The sequence below is a fragment of the Melanotaenia boesemani genome, chromosome 10, assembly GCF_017639745.1.
Source record: "Melanotaenia boesemani isolate fMelBoe1 chromosome 10, fMelBoe1.pri, whole genome shotgun sequence".
NCBI classification, from domain to species: Eukaryota; Metazoa; Chordata; class Actinopteri; order Atheriniformes; family Melanotaeniidae; genus Melanotaenia; species Melanotaenia boesemani.
The window spans coordinates 13,625,900-13,646,634 of record NC_055691.1 but is presented as its reverse complement, the minus strand read 5'-3'; the positions used below and the strand labels follow the sequence as shown (position 1 = coordinate 13,646,634).

The 20,735-nt window shown below is 41.3% G+C and overlaps 1 protein-coding gene across 1 annotated transcript in view; it reads right to left on the bottom strand.

Annotated features, from left to right (window-relative positions):
* LOC121646987 (chemokine-like protein TAFA-5) overlaps window positions 1-20,735 on the bottom strand; it is an 88,671-nt gene that overhangs the window by 62,770 nt on the left and 5,166 nt on the right. The gene's annotated exons all lie outside the window — the stretch shown is intronic.

Sequence of the window (20,735 nt, the reverse complement as noted above, 5' to 3'; positions counted from 1 at the left end):
CTCACTACAAAGAAACTTGTGTTTTACTGTTTCACAAAACTAACTGCAGAAGTGGAGCCCCCCAAGCAGTTCCCATAGATTATAGCAGGATAATTGCAATTTACAGCACTTTGTTTTAAAGTGAATAAAGCATTGATGGTGAGGTCAAAATTTGTTTTGAAATTATGCAGAGACTATTTGCTGAACATCTAAAGACAGTGAATATTTCAATTTGAAGCTGGAGACCAAGCAAAATCTAACATCAGGCCAAATGCAAAGTTAAATATTTTAACACATTTAATGGATGGAAGAATCCGTCATTTATGATGGCGAGACATGGAGGAGTCTAGAGGCAACATGGAACAAGCTGGCTGGCTCTGTGGATAGATTTGAGCTTCACACCCATGGGGGGTGTGGATGCTTTAACACCCACACTTCTCCTGGTGAGGTTCATCACCCACTCTTTTCCTCTTTTCCTATATTAAAAAAAAAAACTTACTTTAAATAAGGAGGAGCAGCACTCCTCCTTGTTTATGCACTCCCCCTTTCTCCCCCCATCTCCTTGTGTGAATCATGACAGCTATTGGTGATCAGCTGATTGGCTTTTTTTAGCGCTGGTACTGTCTCACTTGCATCAGCTGAGAAGGAGGAAACTAGTGGTTCATGGTTCACACCCGCACATATTTACAAAATTAGCAATCGTAAGCTAAATTTATCAGTTTCATCTCAATCAGATCCACGTCGCTGTCACCTGAAGCTGAAGAATTACAAATGTTGATAACAGCCTAATTCAGTAAGATATTGTTTTCCTTTATTTTATTTAACTTTTCAGTATTAATGAGGTTTGATAGCGTCACAGTTGTAAAATCTACTAGTCGTACAACACATCTATGACAACAGATCAGGTTCAGATATCTCGTGAGAGTAAAACAGCAAAAGGAAGCAAGGAAATGTCTTCTCTGATTATTTATGGGCCATGAATGTTGTGAGAGAAATTATAAACAGGTTCTGAGATGCAAATCAGAGGAGTTTTCCTCTTTAGCAAAGTAGTTGACAGGTGGTAGAAAGGATTTATACTTCAGCTATGCAGGGGTGGGTCTAGAAAGGTTTTGATAGGGGGTCCAGGCAGGGGAGGACCAGGAAAGGGGGACACAATGAGATATATATTTTTAAGCGCTTAATTTTATGTAATATATAACTAATTGACACAACTATGATCATCTAATTTAAAAAAGTGTAGAAAAACCCCAGTGAGCATTGGCTTGCTTTCTCTGTTGATATAATACAGTAAAAAGGGACATATTTTAGGCATAGTTGTGAATGGTCACTTAATTAATCTTATTAAAAATTTTAATCACTTGACAGCCCTTATTCACATATCTGCCATCTAGTGGTCGAAGTTGGTAACAGGTTTAAGCTCTCTATTTTTCAATCCTAAGTAGCATAAAATGGTCATCTTCCAACCTAATAGTTGGCAGGCTGATCCCCAAGGACACTTGTCAAAGGGTTCCTGAGTTGGACAATGATGGGATAACGATAAAGTTATATATAAATATTAGAGCACCACACTGCTGCAGAGACTTATGTTTTGAAATATTAATGTGGGACTGTAAATATCGGCACACACGCTGACAGATCTCATCTTGTTTCGGTAAGCCGAGGGGGATTTGGACATAGTTAGTTGAGGTTTCACACTCACTACTGAATCACTCACTGATTTCCCTTCTCCAGATGCATTTATTCAAATCCAATTACACCCTCTGCAGCATTTTGCTCCCTTAATTTCTGTTTGTGAGTTTTCTTTTTCTCATCTGATGATTTTCTTTTTCATTCAGATGCAGTATGTTCATAATTCCCATGAATATATGCTCGACTTAATGGTGCATTGAAAATTAATTTGGACTCTGAAGGCTCCTTAGGTAAGCTTCTGCACTTCTACACTGCAGGCACAACAGTGTGTCTGCTGCATAATAGGCTTGTTTCCAGGATCTAAATGAGTTCATGAGCAGGCAAAGAAAAGAGAAACTCAGTAAACACAGAGCGTGAAGAAATTAAAGTCAGCCTGCAGTTTGTTTTTATTAAAGCTTTCACACTGAGATGATCAATGAAGAACAGACTATACCAACACAACCTTCTACAGGTATTCTTTGTTATTTAAAGAGAGGAAATGTTTGCCTGTTTTATCTGACACTTTGATATAATTTTAACAAACAAACCAGACCTCTTCACAACGTAGAGCATCACTGGAAAACCACACCTGCTCTGTTTGAGCTATGATGGATGAATTTCAATGAGCAGCTGCTAGAGTTTATGATTACCTATTTCTGCAACAGTGAAAATAAGTTGAAGACAAGAGTTAGAAAGAAACTCTGATTCCAAAAAAGCAAGCTGCTGAACAAATTGTGATTTTTTTGCTTTAAACCATCACATACCAGAATATTGTGTTGTTTGCATTTTGCATTAGAGACTGATAGGAGCTTTAAGTGTGTTATATTTATGGATTATCTCATAATTATCATGTTTTCCTCTCGTAAAAAAAAAGTAAACAGATAAAATGGTAATATTAGACACCTGGTAACCAGAAATATCCAGTGAAAAAACAGGAAAATTGTACAAATTACAAATAATTGTAAAATTAAAGTAAAATAACTCCATCATGGGATCTCTTGTTTTATTACACCTTTTTAATGTTTAATGAGAGAAATTAGTCAGAAGATTGCTGTTCTTGATTGATTTTATGTCTTATAGAAGATTCTTTTTTTTTATTTTGTCAATATGCAATTTAACAAAACAATATATCACGAAAAAATAACCAAAAAAAAAAAAGAAAACATTTTATTTAAAATATCATTTACTGATCTAGTTATCACTATGTGCCTGTGGAGTAACTGGGGATTAAGGACCTTCCTGAAGGGCCCACAGTGGTTCACCTTCATTCCCAGTCCAGGGACTAGAACCCGGGTTCTCAATCGCCAGGTCCACCTCTTTTACCTCCAGGCCAACACTCTGTGTATATCATATTATAGTATAAATGAACTCACAGTAAAATAATGGTATTAAGCTTCAAATGAGTTGTCTAGCCATTATCTTTTAAATTGGCACTTTATTGAAATGTTAAAAAATGTATTAAGTCTTATTTAAATTGAAATTATATTTCCTTTCTTAAAAGTTGAATTTTTTATTCATTTTCATAGATTCAGGTTTTTCATGTTTTTTACATTAGAAATTTAATTTGTCTGTTTCCATAATTTTATTTGCATTTCCCTATATTTCAATAATATAGAAAAAAACTATATCACCATTTACAGTGTAGAATGGTACCTATGTCCCACTAAAGTAAACAGCTTTTGAGCTTTGTAGATAATCTGTGTCAAGCCCGGCTCGTGAGAGCTTGACAAACAAGGAAGCGGGACAACGAGGGATGCCAATTAAAGTATAGTTTATTAAGAAAAGGTGACCAAAGTAAATAAACGAAGCGTAACAGTGTAGCCTATGTGTATAATCTGTAGCATCAGTAGTGTATGGAAGTGTTGGTTGTGGGGAGGTGTTGTGTGGGAAAACTAAAGTGAATAAACTAATGAGTGCACAAACAAAGGAAAAGGAGTGCTGCAGGGGAGCAGGCTGGTGCGAGCAGAGAGCCCGGCAGGTGGAGAAGGCCTGGTATTTAAGCCCAAACGGGCCACGCCCCCGCCAGGTAGCGCGGGAGAACCGGAGCAGCATACTGGCCACCTGAGAAACGGAGGACCGAGGCGGAGAGAAGGAGGAGGAGGCAGAACAAGAGACAGAGCTGGAAGCAACAAGTAAAGTCCCCAGAGACGGACAAAATACAGCCCGCTCTGGGGTTGTCACATCTGTTTCAGAAAAACTTACAAGTATGGGGACAAAGACGCATCCAAGCTAGAGCCATTATCATCTGCTAGGTTTGGATTTCCATCAATAGCCTTGTAAAGCTAATCTGAAATGAGTTTTTGATAAAAACAGGCACTCAGCCACCTTTCGGTTGAACATTTTATAGCTAAGACATTAGACTGCATAGAGGCCCCAGAGTGTCACTTTAGCATACACTGCAAATGTATGTCATCGTGTGCATAAAATCGGGTATGGAAATGTCCTGTCCAATGTTCAGCAAGTTCTGAGTTGTCCCTACCATTCTCCATCACACAGCTGAGATCAGTGTTTTTCCTATTTGCAACAAGCCATCTCTGCAAAAGTCCCACCCTAAAACCCATTTCATCTAAAATGATTGGCTCTGCTTTTTCATTTCTTGTGATTGGCTATCCCCACTGTCACTAACTCATCTAACCTTCTAAGTGCCAGAGTCCCAAAATTGCCACAAGCACCTACACCATGTCTCCAGAGAGAGAGAGCTTACCACTTTCCACTGCTAGATGGCAGACATGCTTTTATCTGTGGCTCCAACTTAGCTCCTTTGGGTTGGTTTCTAGGTGGTGGAGTGCAGAAATGCGTACTTTCAGCCTCAGGATGCTGAAGGGCAACAAAACTAAACTTAAACTGGTGATTTAGTTTTATGATAAGTAATTTGTCAAAAAAAAAAAAAAAAAAAAAAGCATCCTAAAGAGCCTGGAAGTAAAAGACAGCACTTTTATCTAACTGGCTCAACAGGAGTAGCCAGCAGGCCCAGACCCCAGCAACCAGTCACCACCAAGCCCAAACTATGGCTCCACTTACCTCCACATCTATATGTGAAAGTTGTCTGTTCCTGTTGAATAAGATCGCCAAACTGGAGAGGAGAATATCCAACTGCTACAAGATCCAAGAAGCAGAGATCCACCTGGACCCAGTCATTTTTGGCCCAACTCAAGCCTTGACTATCAGTGCACAGCTAGCTGACACAGCACCATAAATCAAGGCTGGCCTACCTCCCTTGAGCTGAACCATGGAAGGCTGCCCAGGCACAGAGCAGGGGCCAGGGTGTTCACTCCCGCTCGAAAACCGTTTTAACATCCTGGAACTGCATGACTTCCCACCATTGGCTGCTGACTACACTCCTCTGTCACCATCAACAGGGGGTAAAAGCTATCCAAGTTAGGGGGAATTTCATTCTGGCAACTATGGCCTCCAGTCAGTAGGAACAGTGTCTCGCTCAGCCTTCCCGGGTCTCTCCACTAGCCCCGGTGCCACAAAGCTCCTCGCGAGGTTTCAACCATCCACATGACTGCATTACCACCGAGAGTTCGGACATGCCTGCAGATCCTGCATACAAACATGGTGGTCGACAGTCTCTCCCTAAAGAACAGAAAGTTTTTCTGTCAGTCATCTACATCATTGGATCCTACATGGTCTGATAGGTAGCCACCCGGAGAAGCCAAACCTTTTGTTTTTCTGAAGCGTGTGTGAGAGACATCTTACCCAAAGCACTGGATCTCATCCCATCCATAAGTCTGCCTCCACTCATGTGATAATGGCACCATCCAACGACTTGAAAACTGAAGTCAGAAATTGTAAAGAATGACTTTTCACACCTGATATTTTATTAGATACTGGGAAGAAGGTAATGCTTCCTGGCCCACTTTCATGCCCATGCTATGGGGATGTCATGTTCGGCCGCATATGCCAATTTCACATGTGGTTCCAACAGATTTGTATGGAGAAAGGCATGCCATTTGTTGATAATTGTATGGCCTTTTTTAATTGCTAAGAACTTTTTAAACATGACCACCTTCACCCCAACTACCTAGGATCAAAACTTTTATCAAGAAACACTGAACTCACACTCTATTCCTTTAAATCTACTCCACCATGATTAGCAGAGACCCCTGACATAAACCATAACACACCATCCTGTACATTCATTCCTTTATTTATTCCTGTTATCATTATACCCAAGTATCATCTTCATTCATTCAAACAACAAAGAACTCATCAAAACCTCATTCACATTCAAACCCATAGTTCATCGCTATTCATCCCACCCAGCTTAACATGGCACTTTTAAACAGCAAATCCCCTTGCAATAAGACATTTTTTATTATTGAAATGATTGTAGAATTTATTGTTTTCAACAGAAATTTGGCTCAATTAATATGCACCTGCTGTTCTTTTAGAGATGGCACCACCCAATTATACATTATTTTATCCTGTTATGGAAGAAAGAAAAGGAGGAGGAACTGCTGCAATTGTTTTAAAGTCACTTGCTTTAAAAACATTACATTTGTTGACTGTCAGTCTTTTAAATACTTTTTTTTTGTTTCAAATGTCCTCCAACTTGCCCTCCCTTCATTACTCTGAACTTTTATCGCTGGTGCATTCCAAATATTCAAGAATTCTCATCACTGAAGATTGTAATCTACTACATGCAGAAAATCTGTCAGATTCCATGGTGAAGGAATTTTTTAATCTAATAAATTATTTCAATTTTAGCCAGCATGTTACATACACACACACACACACACACACACAAACATAACAAAGGTCACAGAATGGACTTGGTTTTATCTTTTTGTCTCCAAGTGAAAGTTACAAGTAAATAAGGTTTAGGATTTTCTGATCACTCCCTTGTTTTCTTTAATACAACTGGCTTTATACAACATCACAAAGTTTGTAGATTATTTCCTTGACATCCCTGCAGACATTTAGGGTTATATCCTAACCCTATCCCCCTTTTCAACTGTTGATTGGCTAATAAACCCCACCCTAATTAAGTCTGCTAGCTCTGTTAAGACCTGTGAGAACTTTGCCCACTTTAAAGGTAAGATTGACAACATTAGATTAAACCTTGTCTCTTATCAGAACCAACATTTTACCCCTTCACAATGTATGCATTTAACAGAGGAAACACTGGAGGACATTGTCATGGTTGATCAACTCTCAAGAGAGCTGCAGTTAGGCCACTTCTGAAGAAGAGCAATTTGGATGCATCAATCTTTAGCAACTACAGCCCTGTCTCCAATCTTCCATTTTTAGGTAAAATTTTAGAGAAAATTATTTTTAAGCAACTGAATGACTTTATGACAACTTATAAAATATTTGAAAAATTCCAGTCTGGTTTTAGAGAGCAACACAGTACAGAGATATCACTGGTCAAGACTTTAAATGACCTTGGAACCGACATGGACCAGAAGAAACAGTCTGTGTTGGTTCTCATGACCTCAGTGCAGCCTTTGATACAGGCAGTCCAATTAAATTCAGTATATTGTAGTCCAACTAATCCAATTATCCAACTATTATCTGACATGTTTTAATGATGAAAGACCACTGTAAAAATAAGAATACAGTTAAGTCCTTTATTTGACTTTAAGTGGAACCTGGTTTATGCTGAACTTGGCATTACTACAATTCGCAGTGAATCTGTATGAGATCCTTAACATTTATGATCTTTGTGTGAATTGTGACTCCTCCTGAGCCACCACCTCACTACTATGGGGAGGTTTGTGTGTCCTGAAGATCCTAGGAGCTATGTTGTTGGGGGCTTTATGCCCCTGGTAGGGTCACCCGTGGCCAACAGGTCTCTAGGGGAGGGACTAGACAAAGCGTGGCTCAACATACCCCTATGAAGAGTCAAATCAATCGATCAAGGTTTCCCTTGCCCGGACGTGGGTCACCGGGGTCCCCCTCTGGAGTGAGGCCTGGAGGTGGTGCACAGAGGCGAGTGTCTGGTGGCCGGGCCTTTGCCTATAAGACCTGGTCAAGCCCATCCCTAAAACTTTGTAGTCATATCATCGGACTTGCGGCTGCATATCTTGGATAATCAGATGAAGAGAGGGGCGGAGCTGTCAACTGATCACCGCCTTGTGGTAAGTTGACTCACATGATAGGGGAGGACGCCAGCCAGGCCTGGGTGGAAAATCTGGTGTCAGAAAGAGTTTCAACTCCCATTTCCAGCAGAGCTTCAACCATGTCCTAGGTGAAGCGGGGGACATTAAGTCCAAGTGGGCTGTGTTCCATGCCTCTATTGTTGAGGCTCAGGGGTAAGCAGTGCCCTATCACCACTGTGTACACTGTGTACCACTGACTTCAACTTGGGATTTTGTGGGTTGATGGAGAAAATACTTCCAAATAGGGAGCAGAAGTCGGGGGACCCTGGCTTGGGTTCTCCTTTCTTTAAGGCTCTGGATGCTTTTGCAGATTTGCGTGGACATTGGGTGCAGTTCCCCTGGACTGGAAGACTGGGGTGGGGTCATGGGAGTTCATTCAACCGGTCTACATGTGCTTGGTGGACTTGGAGAAGGTGTTCAACCGTGTCCCCCAGGGACTCCTAGCGGGGGTGCTCCAGGAGTATTAAGTGTCGAACCCTCTTGTACGAGCTGTCCGGTCCCTGTACAACCGGTAACAGAGCCTTGTCCGTATTTTTTGGCAGTAAATCAGATTTGTTTCCAGTGAGGTTTGGACTCTGTCAAGGCTGCCCGTTGTCACAGATTCTGTTCATAACTTTTATGGACAGAATTTCTAGGTGCAGCCGAGGTATTGAGTGGATCTGGTTTAGAGGCCACAGGATTCGATCTCTGCTTTTTGCAGATAATATCATCAGGCCATGATCTTCAGCTCTTGCTGGAGTGATTCGCAGCCAAGTGTGAATCAGTCGGAATGAGAATCAGCACCTCCAAATCCGAGACCATGGTCCTCATCTGGACAAGGATGGAGTGTTCTCTCCAGGTCAGGAATGAGGTCCTGCCCCAAGTGGAGGAGTTAAAGTATCTCGGGGTCTTGTTCACAAGTGAGGGAAGGATGGAGCGGGAGATCGACAGGTGGATCGGTGTGGTGTCTGCAGTGATGCGGACTCTGCACCGGTCTGTCCGGTGAAGAAGAAGCTGAGCCAAAAGGCAAAGCTCTCAATTTACTATTCAATCGACGTTCCTACCCTCACCTATGGTCACAAGCTGTGGGTAGCGACTGAAAAAACAAGATCATGAATACAAGTAGTCGCAATTAGTTTTTTTTTTTTTCCACAGTTTGGCTAGGCTCTCCCTTAGAGATAAGGTGAGAAGCTTGGTAATCCAGGAGAGTAGAGTCACTGTTTCTCCGCATTGAGAGAAGCCAGATAAGGTAGCACAGACATCTGGTCAGTATGCCTCCTGGATGCCTCCTTGGTGAGATGTTCCGGGCCCATCCTACAGTGAGGAGACCCCAGGGAAGCCCAGGACATGCTGGAGACACTACATCTCTCGGATGACTTGGGATTCCCCCGGACGAGCTGGCAAATGTGGTCAGGGAGATGGAAGTGTGGGCTTTCCTTAGCCAGAGAGACTCCTGATAAGCAGTAGAAAATGGAAAATGGCTCAGCTCCTTCTTCAGCACGACAGACCATTGCAGAGTCTGCATCACTGCAGATGCCGCACTGATCCGATTCTACAGACCAAGATCTGGCACTAATCACACAGGGCCCAGACAGCTCGTACAAGGGGGTCCAGCACGCTATACACCAAGAGCACAGGAGTCCCTGGGGGGACATGGTCAAACACCTTCTCCAAGTCCACAAAGCACATCTAGACCGAACGAATTCCCGTGACCTCTCCAAGACCCTGAGAGTATTGGGTGTAGAGCTGGTCCACTGTTCCACGACTGAAACCAAAACCCCACTGCTCCTCCTTAATGCAAGGTTTGACTATTTAACAGACCCTCCGCCCCATGACCCACGAATAGGCCTTACCAGGGAGGCTGGGGTGTGTGATCCCCCTGTAGCTGGAGCACACCTTCGGTCCCCTTTTTGGTGAAGAGGGGGACCACCACCCTAGTCTGCATTTCCAGAGGCACTGTTCCTAGTGTCCATGTAATGCTGCACATGCATGTTAACCACCATAGTGAACTCAGTCCTAGTGATAGAAAAGCCCATACCTGGGTCCCCTGACTCTGCTTCCTCATCAGAACACATGTCTTTGGGATTGAGGAGGTCTTCAAAGTATTCAAAAGGCTCCTACACTCCAGCCCTTAATTGTGAAGGTAGGAACAATTACAAACAACTATAAGTTAAAGGAGCCATGAAATCCAGTCTTCTTTATGTCCTCCTTACAGCAGAAGTTATTCATCACTGGATCATGACCTTATAGGGATTCTTGCAGAAGAAAGAGGTTGGATATAGGTCGTTCCAAGTGTTCAGTTTTCATCTTTAATTGTGCTGAACGTACAAATCCAGCTTTGTCCAGGTATGTTTTGGTGACCCTCCCCATGATCCATAATCCACAAGAAGCAGTATGATCCATAACCATCACAATGTCTCCAGCGCTGAAACTTCTTTGAAGCTTGGTCCATTTTTGTCGTTCTTGTAACATTGGCAGATTTTCTCTTGTCCACCTTTTCCAAAAAAGATTAGCAAGATGCTGAACTTGTCTCCAGCGTCTTTTGATGTAAAGATCATACTCATGAAAGAGGAGATATGGTGTCGAAAGCAGCACTTAAGTCAAGGAGGATGAGAATGGAGAGAAAACCAGAGTCAGCTGCGAGGAGAAGGTCATTGGTTATTTTAATAAGGGCTGTTTCGGTGCTGTGACGGGGGCGAAAACCAGATTGAAAAGGCTCATACAGATTATTATTGGATAAATGAGAATGAAGTTGAGAAAGGACTGTTTTTTCCAGGATCTTAGACAGAAAGGGTAGACTGAAGATAGGACGGAGGTTATTGAAGTCATTGGGACCAAGGTTTTTCAGAATGGGAGTGATTGAAGCAGTTTTGAAGGGAAGCAGAGAGGGGAGTGAGGATTTGACAAGAAATGTGGGAATGGGATCAAGGTGACATGTAGAGGGCTTAGATTTCAGAATGAGACTGGTAATCTCAGATGGATCAGGGAGTAGAAAATGAGAAAATGGTACAGTCTGCATGACGGGGTCAGGTGTGTGAGGAGACATAGAGTCAGAGCAGAGGTGTTGGTGGATGTTGGAGATTTTCTGGGTGAATAATAACAAAAGAGAATTCTGCTGTTGATTATTTCCCATGGCTCCATAAGTTTTTAAGCATTTGTCCTGATCAACAATTCCACTGCAGCATCCAAATCTGGAATTTTAATGCCTTTCAGATATTCCCATTTGTCAACCTCTTGCTGAGAAGGAATGTTATGTCTGGACACAGGAATCCTTTCTTGTGTAAAAGTTTCTGGTAGATCAAAAAAAATTGTTGTCATCCAATGCCGACACTTCAAGCTCCTTAAGGATTTGACTGTCAGCAACCTTTTCCTGACCCATGGTACGTAACAGAATGTTGGATTTAACACCTTGAAGATTCAAGTGTTTCATCAAACGACTGGTACAGAAGGTTGCTGTGCTACCAGGCTCCAAGAAAGCATAAGTCTTCGACACCTTATTGCCTTTCTTAGATTTTAGTTGTACCGGTACAATTTAGAGGGTAGACTCATGATCTCCGGCCCCAGTACAACCCCATACCTGAAGGTTCAAGCTTTCAAGCTTTCAAGGTGCTTTATTGTCATTCCAGCATGAACATGACAGAATGAAATTAAGAACTCGAGGGCCGGTGAAACCCAAAAAAAGAGAGAGCAAGAGAGAAATAATAAATAAAACAGTAATAATTATATAAAACAGTAAAATAGCAGTTATTGTGTTCTGTTCATCAGTCTAACAGCCTCAGGGAAGAAGCTGGACCTCAGCCGTGAGGTTCTGGTTTTAATGCTCCTCTGTCTTCGCCCCGAGGGCAGGGGAACAAACAATCCATGGCAGGGGTGGGAGGGGTCTTTTATAATCCCAGAAGCCCTGCTCCTGCAGCAATTGTTGTAGATCTCACCAACAAATGTGAGACTACATCCAATGATTTTTTCAGCCGATTTGACAATGTGTTGCCGGGCTTTCCTGTCCTGGACAGAGCAGTTGCCATGCCACACTATGATCGACTGTGTCAAAACACTCTCCACTCCACATCTATAAAAAGAGATGAGAGCTTGGAGGCCAAGTCCGGCAATCTTGAGTTTCCTCAAGAAGTAGAGGCGTTGGTGGGCCTCCTTAATAATGCTGGCTGTGTTTGTAGACCAGGTGAGGCTGTCTGTAATATGTAAACCGAGGTATTTGAGGCTGGACACCATCTCTACTGCTAAGCCCATAATGTAAAGTGGGGGAGGAGGGCGGCTGCCCTTCCTAAAGTCCACGATCAGCTCCTTCGTCTTTGCCACATTTAAACAAAGGTTGTTATTCTTACACCATGCCTCAAGATGTTGTACCTTGTGTCTGTATTCTGACTCGTCATCATGGGAGATTAAACCCACTACAGCCGTGTCATCTGCAAACCTCACAATATGACAACCTGGGTGAGTAGCCGAGCAGTCATATGTCAGCAGCGTGTACAGCAGGGGGCTCAGGACACATCCCTGCGGAGAGCCCGTATTGAGAGTCACTGGTGAGGAGGAGCGGCCATTGATCCTTACAGACTGTATCCTGTTTGTGAGGAAATCCAGTATCCAGTTACACAGTGATGGTTTCAGTCCAAGCAGAGCCAGTTTGTTTACAAGAGTTTGTGGCATGATCGTATTAAAAGCCGAGCTAAAGTCCAGAAAGAGGTACCTGGCATATGTGTCCCGCTTCTCCAGGTGGGTGAGAGCCTGATGAATGACAGGTTCTACTGCATCAGACGTACTCCTGTTACTCCTTTACACATACTGGTGTGGGTCCACACTAATACTGATGGTGTCCCTGATGTGTGTCATTACCAGTCTCTCAAAGCATTTCATGACTATGGGTGTTAACGCCACAGGGCGGTAGTCATTTATGCAGGTCACAGTAGAGGTCTTGGGTACAGGAATAATGGTGGCTGTCTTGAGGCATGATGGTACTGCAGCCTGGAGAAGGGAGATGTTAAACATGTCTGTCAGCACAGGTGTCAGCTGGTATGCTGCGTCCCTTAAGACTCGCCCAGAAACACCATCAGGACCAGCTGCTTTCCGTGGGTCTATCCGCAGCAGAAGCTTTCTCACCTCATCAGGACACACGCTGAGTGGAGATTCACCCGATGGTAGGGTGAGCCTGGTGCGGGGGGGGTGGGGGTGGGGTTAGGATCCTCAAAGTGTGCATAAAAAGTGTTCAGGGAATCAGGTAAGGAAGGGTCTGCTGAGGTCACAGTCACCTTCTGCGTTGTGTTCAAGATGGATTTTATGCCCTTCTACATGCTCATTGTGTTGTTAGAAGAGTTGGCTTTGCCTTTTGTAATTCCCGCATCCAGATCCCTTCTGGCAGCCTTCAATGCATTTTTGTCCCCTGACCGAAAAGCAGCATCCTGCGCCTTCAGGAGTACACAGTTTTTGGTTGGGGTAGGTGGTAACAGTTCTGGTAATGGAAACATCATCAGCACATTTACTGATAAAGCTCATAACAGTAGATGCATATTCCTCCAGATTAACTGTTCCATTGTATGTTGCTGCATCTTTAAAAAGCTGCCAGTTTGTGCGTTCAAAACAATCCTGTAACATGTCAGCTGCATCCCTGGGCCACACTGTGATCTCTTTCTGTGTTGGCTTGTTAACTTTAACCAGTGGACGATAGGCAGGAACCAACATAAGAGAAACGTGGTTGGAGAGACCAAGATGTGGGCGTGGCTGAGCTCTGTAGACGTCACGTCTGTTTGTATACACCCGGTCTAGCGTGTTGTTACCTCGGGTCGCTATGGAAACATGCTGGTAGAATTTTGGCATAATGTCTGCCAAATGCACATGGTTAAAGTCTCCAGCGATCACATAAAAAGCCTCCGGGTGTTTGTTCTGAAGAGAACTGGTGTGATTGTAAAACTCCTTGAGTGCTATGCTAGCATTAGCACTCGGGGCTATGTAAACAGCTACAACAAACACCCCTGTGAACTCCCGAGGCAAGCAGTGTGGCCGACATTTAAGCATGACAAATTCAGCAGCTTCTGAACAGTGTCTGACAACAAGGGTACAGTTCACACACCAACCTTGGTTTATATAGACACAGAGTCCACCTCCACTTTTCTTACGTGCAAGAATACTTTGAATGTGTAATATATTTTTCTGACTTAAATATGTTTCAGTGTAATTTATATATTTTCAACTCGAACACTATATACATGTATAGTATACAGGTATATACATCATACTTATATCTGCAAATAACTCAAGGAGTGTGCACATCTGTTTATTTTTGTAAATATTTTATACCTTAGATCTTTTTATTTATTTATCTTTTATACTGCTTTCTTTGCACTGACATTGGTGATGGCTTAATCTCATTGTATATGTGTATAATGACAATAAAAGACATTCTATTCTATTCATTCTATTCTTTCCAGACAGATGGTTACGGTCAGATCAAAAAAGTGTTAGCCCGTCAATCTGGTATGTTACATCTGGCATTTTGCCACGTCTCCATCAGAATGTAAACACAACAGTTTTTCATGTCGTTGTATCTGGTCATGCGTAGACGTAGTAGGTCCATCTTGTTATCCAGTGAACGTACATTTGCCAAAAAGACTGAAGGCACCGCTGGTCTGTTTGTAGCCTTTAGCTTAGCCAGCAAGCCGCCTCGCTTACCCCGTTTACGGCTCCGAGCACACCTCCTACGCTTGCCCCGAAGCCAGTGTGACTTTACGCTCCAGCCCGCTGTCCTTAGCAGTCCCAATCTGCCCAACCTTGCTTTCACATTCGTAGGCAGGAGCCCAACAACATTGCCAAGCGTCCTCAATTCAAATGAACTGTACACATAAGAGGTAGAAATAGATTCACCGGGAGCTCGAGAAGCCACTGCGGTCCCACGCGCCACCATTTTGTTTTTTTTTCAAGGTTGGCAAGAGCACTGTTGATTTGTGTTTCTTGATCATTTACATTCTCTTTGTTATGGATGTGCAAAAGAGTAGGATGTTTTAGAGTGCATTTATCACAAGTTAAACACCTTTTACAGTCTTTACTCATATGATCAGCCCATAAACATACAAAACAGATTCCCTTCAATCTCAAAAATTCAATTATCTCTCTTTGAGATCATCATTCAACTTCATACATTTTAATAAAGAATGTGGGTTTTCACAATAAAGACAAGCTTCTGTGGGCTACTCTTTGGGTGTTGCTGATGGCGTAGATGCTTTAAGCCTCGTGGACTTAGGAACAATGTGTTTTGATGCTTAAACATATATAGCAAAGCTGGCACATTGGATGTTACTCTTTGCTGGCACTTTGAGCCTATTAACAGACTTTGCTCCAGCACTTGATTTTACATCTGAAATATCCCCAAACAATGGATGAGACAGAATCCTGACTCAAATCTATGAATGTTCTTGGATTTCACAAGCTGTGGACCGTCATTTTTCTCTTAGCTTGTATGGCTACTTCATTATAATTTGTTTCATGTTTGATGGGACATTCATTTCTTCCATATACTGTATATCTGCCATAGCACTGCAACATCCTTTCAAGAATAAGGAAAATTCCTGTAGCCCCTGAACATCTTCAACTTTAATGACAGGTCAGCCCACTACTTTGTCCATATAAGCTGTTGCCAGTTTATATTCATTTCCGAAGTGTTCCCTCAAAAGACATTTTGATCTTTCATACCCATGTCAAGGTGGCATATGCAGGCAGCTTCTTACTAGCTGCCCCTTGGTATATTGCTCAAGGAAATACAAACAGTCCTGATAACTGCTAGTTTTCCCCTCCACACAGTGTTCAAAAGCTCTAATAAAGGAAATAAACTGCAATGGATCTCCATCAAATTGTAATATTTCTCTTTGTGGTAAATAATTTGACATGAAGTGTTGTACAAGTGTTGTATTGATTTCACTTTGCTTTTGCAGGAGTTCACATATTACATCCTAAGTTGCTTTATTATGCACTGATGAAATGTTTTGTTGAATATAATGTTGTTCATGATCCCTCTTTGCAGCAACAGAATCAGGGAGTTTGGCTTTAGAAGCTGTAAACTCATCTGAAGAATTACGCCTCCGAGTCATTTCTTGGTTCCGAACACCATCCAGTACCTGTGTGACTCCATAAGACTGATGTTTCTTCTTTGAAAATATCTGTGTTGAACTTTGGTCTTCCGTCCTGTGTATATGAGAGAGATGGCATTTTTTTAAACTTGTTCCAAAGCTGTAGGTTTTTCCTTTGGCACAAGATTATCCAGATAATCTTGCAGCAGCAATGGGAATTTGTGTATCAAGCTCCATTTTCTCCTTTATTTTCCTCAGTCTCTCGCTTTCCAGTCTGAGCCTCCCATCCTGAGCCCCCAGTTCATGTTTTTGATTCAGAGCAGCAGCTTGCTCCAATAGTGCTGCTTTCTCAGCCTTTGCTTTTAGATGTCCCGAGGAAATACTAGATACAGATGTACCAGAATGGCTTCTCCTGCTTTACACATTAGACACACTGTCACTATGATTAATCTCATCATTATCATCATTCATTCCAGGCTCAACATTTGCACTTTCACCAGAACATGTCATCATACAAAAACCCTTGTTTCTTTAACCAGGTATATATTTCTTCCATAAAATCAATATTACCAGCTTTGTTTGATTGAAACCAAGCATCTTGCTGTCTTTGCTCTTCTTCAGGAACAGGAAATTCAGTAAGCAATGTATTGTAAACTTCAGCAGCACTTTGACACAAACTTATGAACCTTTTTAAATCTTGTTGTCCACAACATGGACATTTTAATCTGAAATGTATTGATTCTGGATTTCAATTAGCTTGCCTGTTTAAAACAACAACTCCTTTCTTTTGAAGCCTTTCAATTACTATTGAGATTACTTTCAGAGTTGGTTTGCTTAGGTTTTTTTTAATGACCTCATATTGTTCCTCTTTAAATTCTGATTCAGCTTTAACGTCTTGCATGTTCAAGCTCATTTCATCAGGATCTCATTTAATTTCATTCATCTCCCACAAAACGTCAGCAAAAATGCAGCATAGCAACGGAGTTCAAGCACAGCCTGTGCACTTCACCATAAAATCCACAGCATAATTCCTGGATTTGCGTGGATCAATTAACCAACACCAGCGCTGGACCTTGAATGCAACAAAAGAGGCCAACTGTCACACACAGCGTCATGCCCATATTTCAACCTCCACATGCCTTTTCATTCCAACCCGGGTACCTTTACTCCTGTCGAAGTGATGATGGCAATGAATTTATCCCTCCAAAAGATATCAGTCTTTCCAGAGACGAAGGCTTTATTCCAAACAATCCAGGTAAAATCCGCGATCCACATCCACAACTCCAGGTGAGATCAGCGTCATAGATCCAGAACTCCCGGTCAGCGCCGTTTTTCTTTCTCTCCACGAAGCAAAGTTTTTACTTTTGTAGTGACTATGACATTTAGCCACTCAACTGGGTAATGGGAGAGATCTGTTTATAACGTGCTTCAATAAATGATCCAAAAGCCGCTGTCAGAGTTGGGTGAAGTTCCTGTTTATTTTCCATTATATGTTATAGTATGCGTTGATAACGGGTCACATTTATGATCGAAAGGTGCCAATAACAAAAATGTGATAGAGGTAAAAATTGTGTCATTCTTCCACACCCAAGCTAATTAGAAAACCCCACATCACCTGTGGCTGCAATTTAATACACCTGGTGCGTTTCTTTACTGCCACCCACTGTAAAAATACAAACCAAAAAATGCAAGTGGCACAAAAAACAACAAAAAGCTCCTACAGTCTTTGATGGTCCGGTAGTCACCTGTTAGTTTTTTAAAACGTTTCTCGCTACATTGCTTTAAAGTCCATTGGACCCATGAGCGGTCATCAGTTTAAACCTTCTCATTTCAGGTCACAGCATGCAGCTTCCTCTGGGTGTGAGCATCAGCCAACAAGCAGAGAAAAACTTATACCTTACCCTCTCCAGCTCCAGCTTCATTTTTCTCTTTAGTCGATGCTTTAGACTACATGCTCTGAGTCCAGATACTTCATGTGTGTTTATTTGTAAATATTATTTTTAATAAATTGCTGAGATATACAGAGTTATAGATTATATGCCATAGAACCAAACAAACAATTCAATTAGACTATGCACATCGTGAAGATGTACACAAGAGTCGTCACCATTTTCTTCAAAGTTTAAACAGATGTTTGAATGTGGCGAAATTTCAAACACCCTTATCAAATTCAGAAGTTAGATTCTGTAAGCTCTTTCTTCCCAAGACTGAACAGAGCAAATCTCTGGAAGTGGTTTGCCTTGTGATCTGGCAAACTACTTCTTGGAAAGAATCTAATAATAAAGAATTATTACTGTTACTGTTCGATCAGGGAACATGACATCACTGAGTGCCTTTTTATGCCATTTGTACATTTACTCTCAAAGAATCTTCTTTCTGTCACAGTATTTAGAGCACAAAGCAATCTAGGTCTCAGCATACACACAGTTATCAGCAATTACATCACTGGCTGTCGGCACATTGCTATCGTACACGCTGACCTGGTTCTTATTATCCTGACGTAAGAATCAGACATTTCTGTATCAGCTTCAGTTCAACAATAAAAATAGTTGACAACGAATTTAACCGTTGAGTATTGTCAGCAAAAAAAAAAAAAAATTACAGAGTGCGACAGTGTCTTGCTTCTTATCTCTGCTGAGAGTTGCACATGTGTCTGCCAGGGCAAAAATATGGCGGCGGACCAGGGAACAAAACTGTGGCAGAGGACGTCAAAAGTCTGGGATAGCTTCACATTAAACTTACAAAATAAATTAAATACATGTGAGATTTGTAAAGCAGACCTTGCATACCACGGAAGTACGTCCCCAATGCTCGAACATTTAAAGAGGAGGCATGTCAGACTTACATAACAACCTCATGCAAGATTTAAAAGCTGAAAATGAAGTAAGAGCCATTTAATAATCATGAGATACTTAATCTAATTGGTTGACTAGTTGTTTTAATAGTCAATGACTAATCGACTATCAGAATAGTCATTATTTGCAGACCTAGTGTGGACAAAAACATTTTGAAAGTTAAAACTACTAAAGTAAAGTGAAAGTAAACCATAAAAGTAAAGTAATATGTTTTAAAGTCTTAATCAGAGAACACTTTAAAGTACTTAAAATGGCAACTTAACTCTCTGCAAGGGACTGGTGATGTGTCCAGGATGTACCCTGCCTCTTGCTTGTTAATTGCTGGGATTGGCTCGAACTTTCCCTTCGACCCTTATTTGGTCTGCGTGTACAAAAAATTAATGAATGAACGAACGGACGAGTGAACGAACTAACTTTAGGTCTTTTCAGTTTTGGACAGGGATTTTTTTTCTATTTCTTTTTCTACTGTTTTGAATTAAAATGCAATTAAATGCATTTCTCCAAACATTACTAGAGCTTAAGGTTACAATATTAATGTCTGTGTCTATTATTTGATTCAGTTGTCCACTAAGATCTATTTAAATAAAAAAAAAAAGTTTTTTTGGGGCAAATAATGTGTTTTTACAATATAATTAATGATGAATAATTAATTACAAATCCACTAATTAATTTGATTAATTTTTTTATCTCATAATGGGCCAACCAGTGGAGCTGAATGACTACAGGCCGGTGGCTTGTTATCTCAAATAATAAAGACCTTGGAGCGGCTCCTTGTCCGTGGCATTACACTGCAGTTTGCTGATGATCCAGTTTGCCTACCAGCAACACTTAAGAGTTGAAGACATGGTTCTTTACATGCTACACCAGGCATACACCTACCTGGATGTGTCATATGTGAAGATCATGTTCTTTGACTTTTCCAGTGCTTTTAATACCATAAGACATAAGCATTGGGGTGTCTCCCTGTTTGACATCCTGGATTATGGACATTTGAAATCTCAGTCTTATGTCAGGGTAGGGAAAAGTGTTTCAGTGACACCTGAATGCAGCACTGGGACTCCACAGTGGACTGTTTTAGCTCCTTTTCTTTTTATGCTCTATAGTATATATCTGTATATAGACCTCATATCTATATATACTGTAGTTTCTAGAATACTTTGGTATATACATGATTCATGGTTGACTCCATAACGTCAAGATTTCTTGGTCTTGTGATAGCAAAACAGCTGGTATTAGGTGTCTGTGCTGATATGCAATGTTTGGTTTTCTCTAAATGTGGTACTTTGTATTATGATTAAGCATCACGTTGGTCTCCATGCATCACTGACTGTGTTGGTGGACATCTTTAATGTTGGTTTATTTTATTATTATTTTGTTGGCTAGTTTGAAATCTGCTGGTGTCAGTGTCATGAGGATTTTAGGAAGTACTTTTCATTTCACTGCTGAATCATCAACATGCAGCTTACAGAGGACACTGTACCACAGTTAAAACGTCCAGCATTGTGTCCAATTAACTGTGAACGAAATTCAACTTAAGTCTAGATGATCCAACATGAAATGTTACTTTTGTAAGAGAACAGGTCAAGTATAAGAAGAAACATGAAAACGTGTAACTTTTTGATACAATATGTGTGTTTGTAAATCGTGTGTTTGTGCTTCAATTTACATTTTTGAGCTTGTTTATGTTGTTGCTTTCCTGCTGGGCATCTCACTTAGGGATAAATTCAACTTTGCAGAAACCTCTGATAATTAGCTGGACACAAACCAGCTCTAACACTCCAAAATCCCTCTCACTGCATAATTAGTGAAGCAGAAGAGGTAAGCAGACAACATTTGTTTGATTTTTATTCCTGTCCTCTTTAAGGTAAAAGCTGTGTAGATTCTCTACTTTGATCAATGAGCTGTTTTATTGTGATTCTGTTAACACAGGTCAAGCCTCAAAATGAGGCTCTGATGGTGTCATTAGAAGGCACTTTGAGTGTACCTGCACATCACTTTCAAAGGTACTTATTTGTAAAAACACAAAGCTATCTGCTGTTTGAGGCTTTGAAAGCTTGAGCAACCCTCCATGCCAACAC